Here is a 9,678-nt window from a genome sequence, read left to right on the forward strand (position 1 = left end):
AAGAAAGAATCAGATCCTATAAAGATTAAAATGGCTAAAACAGGGCTGGGATGGACTTCAGGTGCCAGTTCAGAAACCTCATGTCAGTCCTGAGACAAAAGTCCATCTGAGCTGTTCTCTGATGTCCTGAGCTGACTTGCTCCATTTCAAAAGGCTCATCCAGCTCCATCCAGCACCTTGCTGGGATGCATGTGTTAAACAGAAGAGGTCTTAAGGGGCCCTAATCTGTGATGTATGATGAGAAAACTTGTTGAGTACATGGATAGAATCAGCTGCTTCCCTCCTGCCCTTCCTCCACAGCATATCTGTAGCATTTTGAAAATGCAGGTGGATGACAAGCCCTTATTCGAAGCAGGGGCCAGAAGAGTGAGCCAGGAAGTGGGGAACACTGCTTCACTTCCCTTCTGAGCAGAAGATGCAAACCTGCAGCATGAGAGTGTGTAACAACCCAGCTGCATGCCTGGGAGAGGGTGGAAAAAAAGAGCAGGGCTGAAACAGCTGACCTAAAGATGCGAGAGAAGGAGGTGCCGCTGGGCTAGTGCTGATTTGTCAGTAATCTGCTTCTGCTTTCATGTTTGCTTCAGCAAACACTGAGCAAAGAGGCAGCTCAGCTACCGGCCCTGCACCCAGCGCTGACAGGAACACTGCGGCAAGTGACGTCAGAGCAGCTGCGTGTCCTCATCTGCAGGGCACGGCCTGCTGACGTGCGGCTCTCCTGTGCCATCAGTCACACATGCTACATTCCGACAGAAGAGGGCTTCCCAGCTTCACCTTCAGCGAGGAGGGTCCTGAGGTGTGGGGGTAGGAGCTCCAGTGTGTTCTGATCAAGCAAAACGGGTCTGGCTGATGAGATATGCGTAGGTCGCTCCGAAAGTAATGCCTCCTGTTTTTTTTTCCTCCCATGGAAACTACAAGATACAGAGGACACAAGAATGCTATTTGACAGAGCAAATTTTCGGTTATAAAATGCTATTTTTCAACATAAGCATTACCATTAGCTATGTGTTTTCTTCAGCAATTAACAAGAGCCTGCATGCTATTTTACAAACTGCAACAGTGCAGGTGATCCGCTTTCACTGTCACCATTGCTGAAACGAACCACCCACCACCTCACTGTGCTCACATCCACTGTTCAGTATCCATAAATGTTCAGCAATTGTGAATGAATGTCAGTGGGCACCGAAGAATGCAGAGACATCCCTTTGTATCATACACACTTCCATGTCAAACACCATCCTGTGAGGCTTCCTCTTTGCTGCCATCTGTCCCACAGCAACAACATGTAATGGGATATTGTTGGGAAGATTCAACCTCTACTGGCCATACCATCAACATCCACGCCATGTCATGGGCCAACATAAAAAAAAAAATATAGGAGGCATTACTTTTGGAGCATCACTGATTAGTTCAAAAAGCAGAACCAGGAGTTCTTCTCAAGGCTGCTGGGTTTTTAAGTGCCCAGCTCCTGAACAGATTCATGATTTAAGGGGCAGAATCTGAGTTCTGTATCCGAAGAGCAGGAAATATGTCCTCTGGAAAGGCAAAGCTCACCTGCTTCTTTCATGCCAGTATAATACTCAGCACTTCACCTTCTTGATATTTTCTCCTGATGATACAGGAAGCCAGACACCAAAACAGACTGGAAATTCCTCTTTGAGAGCTAGGCATAGAAGACATGAGGCTTGCAAAGCCTAGCTTGTAGCTACCCAGAGCTTCAGTACCAGAAACGTAAGTGGGATTTAATTTTGCATGATCTGAAGTTAAGTTACGCTTAGTGTCAGTTAGAATCCATGTTGTATTATTTTCATTAGAGAAAGAAAAGAAGAAACTCTTGAGTTCAGATTCAGCTGCACAGCTGAGCTGAAGCCAAGCACAGGATAGAAGCAGAGTGAGGACATGCCATGCGTTAGCATTCTCCCAGCAATGTGAGGAGACCTCTTGCAATATATAGTATGTGCCAGAACAAAACAGTTTGAGGACACCCCATGCGTGAGCATTCTCCCAACTTCTTCACAGCCAGATGAGTCGGAGTATGAGGGCATGCAGCCCTGGCCACTCACAATGAGCCAAGGGTTGGATCTTCCAAAGCAATGTGGCTGCAGCAGCCAGGCTAATTTTAAACTAGGCAGAGAACAGTGGACACTTATGAGGAAAATGTCTCCTGTCATTTCTCACTGCAACTGACTTCCAATAAATCTTCATAATAGAAGTAGACAATATTATTTTTCTGGAAAGTTACTGTCATTTCATACTTAGCTGGTATTTATTTATTTGCATTTCCTAAACATGTGTATTTATAATTATGCCTGGGTTGATCCTTTATTTTGGATGAGCTGTCTTGTACTGATTTAGAGATTGAGAATAATTGGACTTTTTGACTGTCACACACTTTTGCTAGGAAATATTACACATGTTTATATGGAAAAGGATTTAAAGTTCTTATATTTATAAAGTGAGATCAGCCTGCCAAGTTATGAAACTTTATTTGGAAATAAAGTTTTTCCTCAAGTGTTCTTTAGACATTGGTATAAACATTGGAAATTTAAATGCCAAAGATATGAGTGTCACCAAAGGAGATTTAAAATTAGACCCTTCATTATACATAAATATGCTGTTTTGACAGACCATGTTCTCTTTGCCAGAAAGCTAGTGGGCATCTGTTATGCTTCCATTCCTTGACAAGCCCAGTGAATAGTCTGGAAGTCCCCAGAATGATTTCTTTGAAATCAGAAGTAAATCCTTCACAGCAAACCTTCAGAGTTCAAGCATGAGCCTTTCATTTGGTTTATAGTACATTTGGGGGAGCCATTAAAAAAGTCATCCTAAAGATTTACATATACTGCAAACTATAAACGTAGGTGCTGCAAAGGGTGAAGGAATGTGCCATCTACCCTGGGAGGATTGCACTATTTTGTAATGTTCAGGGTAATGCAGGTTAGGGGCCTGATTCTCGCTTTTATATCACTGCAAAATAAGAGTAATTGTCAAAGTCATTGGACTCATCTCAGTATTAGATGGCCATTCAAGATTGTTTGAGACAGTTGTCTGGGTTTAACTTGGATTATAAGTCTTAGTGGGTGCTTAAGCATTTCCTTAAGTACCTCTTTATACATAACCTTCAAAATGGACATTAATTTAGTGCTTTAAAAGTTGGGTCCTAAGATATATGTACCTCTTATTCTATTTTCACAAAGTACAAACAAATAACCAAATATTTTTAATTACTTTATATGTATGAGATTTTCAAACCACATACAATAATCTACAGCATGGAGGAGTCTCAACATGTGAAATAAAAGAATAAACTGAACACACAAGATGTTAAAAACAAAGAATTTAAAAACATATAGAGGAGGCATACATTGTTTATCTTTTTGCTTTTTTTCTTTTGGTGCCATTAAATATATGACCTGACAATACTTTTCAAGACTTTGCTAGATTTTGCTTTTTTTTCAGGATGTTTTTTTTCTTTTAATTTTTCAGCTTTGCATTGGATATTGTTGAGCCTACACAAGTTCATTCCGGCAGTGACAGAATCACTACGTAGTTAAGAACGTTGCAACACTGACTTGAATGGTAAGTCACTACAAGTTAGTATCTATTCATCAGAGGAACCGTTTTTTTGAATGTTCTTTCTGTCTGCATTACTTGCCAAAAGGCTCTTATGACCCAAGTCTCTAGCAGAGACTCTCAAAAATCTATGTATGATGTTGAAGGGGGGAATAAGCATTCCCTCTTGAGAACACCGTTTAACATAAGGCAAACATCTTCCTTTTGACAGATAGGAATGTAATCTCTATGTAGTTTTTCAGCTTTGTTTGACAGTTAGCTTTGAAAGCTGGAGAGAGCTGAACTGTCTCTGTTCAGAGCTAAGCATGCATCTGAAGCACTAGGTATGTCTGTGACACACCATGCGCTTTTAAGATCCTTGGTCTGTAGGCATCAGTGTCAAAGCAAACTTACCAGCCTGAAACAAACTCAGATAAAAGATCTGTCAAGTGGAAATCAGAGAATAGATTCTAAAATATAAAGAATTTATTTTCCTCATTACCCTGAATGGTAAAAAAAGGCAGTCATCTGTAAAGAGGCGAAGAGAAGAGAGTTGAGAGGGTATTAAATTTTTTTAATTTCAAAATCCTTGCAGTATAAAGATTAATTCCAGTCAGGGTAAGAGACAAGATGAGAACTCTTAGACTGCTGACTGTCAGTCTAGTGTAGCTTTGGTAAAGCCGGGATAAATGGGATAAGTAGTTAAAGATAAAGTCATAATTTGTGAGCACAGAAAATGAAGAGTAATCTTACATGGAAAAATTGGAAACGGTTTAACAAAGAACTGAAAAAAAAAAAAAGAAAAAAATGATGCCTGGAAATTTGCCCCACAGTTAGGGAATTATAGAAACTCATCCAAGAAAAGGTTAAGGCATGACTTGACCTCAGTTTCTGCAAGGATCCTTAATTTAGCAGACAATAGCATAATGAGAGCTGGTGCCTGGAAAAAAAAAAGCCAAATAATTCTGCATAGAAACTCATCACTTTAAAATGGGAAAAATTCTGCTCAGTGGAATAAGGGAGATGATAGATTCCATCTTCTGAAGTCTTTAAATAAAGAGCAGATTTCATTCTAAAAATAACTATAGCTCACACAGATGTTATGTGATTGATATAAGGAATATCAGATGAAGTATTATTTCTTGGGCTATACAAAAGGAAAACTAGTTGGTCATAAGGTGGCTTACAGTCTTAAAATCTGTTCTGGTATTTCTTCATGTTTTAATGCTTTACTTTACAACCTTAACAGCATTATTCATCTTTTATACACTATTTTTAGCAATTCTAGAATAAGTACCTTTTGTGGGGTTTAGATCCAGAGCTCCTAGGACATTTCAAGATCCTGCTGCTGCCACCACAGTACTGGTATCAATATTAGCTTACTTTGTAAAGGTTACCAGCGGAATTCTGACGTACATACTGCCAGAGTGCGTACGTGCCAGAGTGCTGCAGAGCTAATAAAGAGTCCTCAGAAAAATGTTAGCTGCTAGCATTCCTGAGTTTATGCCTAGATTTGGCACAGTAAGACAGCAATAATATCAGTAAGTGTAGCAAACTGCTGAAATTCAGTATTGTTAGCCTGAGTGTTTGGGATTCATGGTTTACATATATACTCTCCTCAATCATTGCCTGTTAAATGAATGCACTGATCTATGTTTGCCTTCTTTGGGTGGAGGAGGTAAGAATTTATTCAGTACTAAATACTTTAAAGGATATAGTTGTATTTTAATAGAAGGGGAGAAGTAAGAGAAGGTACAAACATGACCTCTAGCACAGGAATGAAGTGGAAGAAAGAGTATAAAGGGTTCACCTAACAAAGCGTGGAAGAAGCTGCACAAGCTTGTGGTTTCAGTTACATCATTTGATGTGTCTCACACTAGCTACTAGTAACTGGATGTGAGAAGGAAATCTTTATGCTTCTTATATATTTTAAATTTGTACTTGCTTTCTTAGGCATGCAAAGAGAGTTTGTGCTGACTCGTGTACCTGTTTCTTATCAGTGGAATTACATGCAGCACTGCAGTGACGCTTTACAGCTCAGGGCTTTTCCAGTGCATGCCGTGTTCTCACTGTACATCATGACAGTTTGTCAAAAAATGGATCTTCTTGGATGCAGAGTAATTTTAAATTTGTATACAGTCAGCCCATTCAGCATACTGTAAAAACTGATTGTATTTTTAGAAGGACTCATTGCAGCTTATGGCAGAATTAAAACTGGATTTCAGAATCTCTGAGAAGCAAAAAACAAAAAACAACTTTCCACTTGATTACAAAGCAAAATTTCCTTGATGTGAAAGTCATTAAAGCGACCTGCTGTGAATCAGCAGTTAAAGGGCATAAAAGATAGCTTATAGGAAATCAGATGTAATGCAAGGGAAAAAACAAACCAATTAAACCAATTGCCAGTTTGTTCTGTGCTCAGGTCTCATGTGAGGGAATCAGAAAGCAACTGGGAGGCTGCTTTGCACAACTTACGCAGTTGTCAGAATATCTATCATGTGGCTTAGGCATTTCTTCTACTACTTCATTGAGCTATGACAAGAGAGACTTTGGTGCAGCCCTCTAGATGTTTTGCTCCAAATCAAAGTTGGTTCCTTCTGAAGGGGAACTATGCTTCTACAGCAAAACAAGTCTCTCCAGGCACATAACTTTCTGCTGAAATTCCAGCTACTGATTCATGCCACCCAGTTCTCTCTTTTCTGTCCAAACATGGAACTATATTTCTACAATTTCACAGTTAAAAAGAAAAAAGGCCTTCCTGAGCAAGATTTCCATGTTCACTCAGAATTCCTCATGCTAATAATATTAAACTAGTTGGGTTTCATGTCTTCAAGCCAATCAAATTTTGTTTTACAAAAATCTGGAGATTGTGAGTCTGTCTGGATAGCCCTTGTTTAAATTCTAAAGATATTCAGAATCTGTCTCTGGATGCAAGTACAGGATCCTCATGGAACTTGGAGATTTATAGTGGAGCTAAAAATGTCCCTTTGATACAGGAAGCAAAAACTAGTTAGAATAAATTTAGGCAGAAGGGTTACATCTGTAATGATACTGTAGTATGATACCAATCTGCTGTTAGATATCCTTAGGCTTTTAAATTATAGAAATCCCCTTTTTAATGCTTAACCTCTTTAATTCTGTCTGAGGCCTTAAATGATTAAAGATGGCTTAACTCATTTTAATCTCCTTTATGATCTATCTTCAAAATCACGATCTCAAGGAAAAAAATTATATAAATGTTACTACTTGCGATTGAGAACTACTGCATTTGAATTTCATATTGGATTTGACCTGCTCCAATTTTTTTTTTATACTTCTCCAGATCATCCAAAGGGAAATTCATATGTGCTAATATAACAAATAAATATAGTGCCAGAGAAGGATTTTTAACATGATATTCAAGACCTGCCTAGATGCTTCCCTGTGCAACCTACTGTGGGGAACTTGCTTTAGCAGGGGGTTGGAATCAAGGATCCCAGAGCTCCCCTCTATCACCTATGATTCTGTGATTCTGTGAGACGCTTATTCTTTCTACAGTTTGGAATAAAATCAGTTGACTATTCTAAATTTAAAACATCTGTGTGCGTCTCATAATCTGAAGTTCTCTGAAATACCAAGCATAATCTAAAATACAGCCTGTGATACATGCTAAGGGTTTACCATCTAAGTCCTATGCACAAAGTAACTCCCTTCCAGAAGAGTGTTACATTATTTGACCTGTTAAATGGCTGAGTATCTCTTACAGAATCTGAGCCAATATCAGTTTTCACAGCAGCATTGATCAGAAATAATCGCATCAAAGCCAACACATGCTTCCTCTTATTTAGAATTAAATGAATTTTGGTGCTCAACATTGAAATTGTTGTAAATATGTTTGTTTGTCACATTCTGTAAACTAAAATCTTTGTTGTTCGTATAGTTGGATGAGTGTCCTTTCAACTGCACCAGTGATGAGAAAATTTAGAAAATGCTTCCATTACAGTTGAACACAGTATGCAGCTATACAACTGAACTCCGTTGAATGAAATGAACTATTTCTTAGAATTCCCTTATTACATTCATATATTCATATAGTAATTTACTTTGATTTTAAGAATTCCAATCCTCTTTTTATGTTCAAAGAAGGACCAGTCTTTTTTTGTTAGCAGGTCTCTTGGATTCCAGCTTTGCATTTTCAAGGCTGTTAATGCAGGGACCAGCCTACATTAACAAAAGCCTTTTCTGCATTCTACAGAGTAGGCAGCAAAAGAAATTAAAAAAAAAAAAAAAAAAAAAAAAAAAAAAAAAAAAAAAAAAAGAGGTAATAAAATGAAGTTGAATTTTTTGTTTCCTGAGGCCCAGGTTTCTCCTCTCTTATTCCACTCCCCACCATGAAAAGAAGCAGAAGTGATGCAGTTGTATTTCTTACGCTACAGAGAAGCTTAAAATACTGTGAGGCTGTGGAATGTATCCTCTTTTCCTTTACAAAGTGTGATAAAGTGGCTGTTGCACTGAAGTATGCTATGTTGGATACAGAAGAATCACCTGTTTCTCTGCACCATCAAATACTCTTACTACTGTGCTGGGAAAATGAGTTGTTTGTGATAAGCAAACAGGAGATATTGTGACACTTCATGTTATTCCTGAGCAGACTCCAAACTGAGCTTCCATCCCACTCTCTAGCTCTGAAGCTACTGTTCTTCTTTTACTTCTTTTTACTTCTCTTATTGTTCTTTTACAGACCTAAAGGTGAACCTCAGCTAGAGAGTTCTGAAATGGATTTCTGAGTCATTTTTATTTTGCTCACTATCTTCCTTTGATAAGGGCCTTTTGCACTTTTTACACTAATACAATGAAAAATGCTGTCCTACAGAACCATCTACTCAGGTTCCACACTTGTTATGAATTTCTTTAATCTGTATGAAACTCCACAGCCCATTTAGGCAGTAGTTCAGTCTTGATACTGTCTTGATTGTGGCTGTAACTGCAGCAAAAATGCCTGCAAAAGTGGCAGATGCTGGGGACAGATAAATCCCATGTTTCTTGCTGCTGATGAAAGAGAGAATTAAGCTGAGGAGGAAAAATCATTGATAAAGAGCCCAGCATGAAATACTGAAACAAAAGGCTTGTGGGACCTCAGAAAGGGAGCACTTTCCTTGAGCAGACATGTCTTTCTATCAAATTCACTTGCTGTGACAGTAATCTGCTCTTTATGAACTCGAACAATCTCTTTAGCAATTAGTGATATATATTGATAAATATTAATATGTATTCATAATGTATTTAGTAATTATTGACATAATACTTATATCAGGGCTTAGAGAATACTCAAAAGTCCTATCAGATTGTAGATAAGTGCAGAAAAGTCTTATGAAATGGACAAGCTTTCTTGGCTAATCAGATAATTTTGATGAAATGAGAACTTAAATCACAGTGAAGAAGTTTCTTATGTTGTAATGGAATGGAATGGGAGACTCCCCTATGGATGTAGAATAAGGTAATTGAATTGAAGATTATTTTATACTACGTAAATTCGCAAACAATTTCATACAATTTCTACATATTTTTATGGCAACACTTGAACCCTGGACAGCCTAGGTAGAGTAATACAGAAGTTTGTTTTACAGGTAAAAATACCACTTGAATATTCCCTAAGAGCTTTGTCTGGACAACATGGTATCCATGTGGGCAACATGGTATCCATCTACTGAATACATAGATTGGTGGGAGGTAAAATTCTTTCACACTTGCCTAGGTACATCAGATGTTGCCAGTCAGCATTAATGGTTGCATCTCAAATATATGCCTAAGTGCTGGGCTTTACAGCACTGTGTAACTTACAAATGATTTTACAAGAATACTTTATATGTATATTATGCTGCATATATTCTTTTACTGATGGCATCTTCCTTTTTTTTTTTTTTTTTTTTTTTTTTTTTTTTTGTGACTGTAAGTAGGTCTCACAGTAGAGTTTGAGGTCAGTTAAAGTTGCTGCTTTAACATATTCATTGCTTTAACAGACTCCTAAGTTGGTTAATAGGTGCTCAGAAATGCCAGTATGTCCTGCCTGTAGTAATACCTTGCTTTAACATTTGTTTTTGTCCTTTTTTTGAGCTTGCTTTGTTTCTTTAAGAACCTTCCAATGAGTTG

Source organism: Tympanuchus pallidicinctus, unplaced genomic scaffold (assembly GCF_026119805.1).
Source record: "Tympanuchus pallidicinctus isolate F22 unplaced genomic scaffold, pur_lepc_1.0 scaffold3, whole genome shotgun sequence".
NCBI lineage: Eukaryota > Metazoa > Chordata > Aves > Galliformes > Phasianidae > Tympanuchus > Tympanuchus pallidicinctus.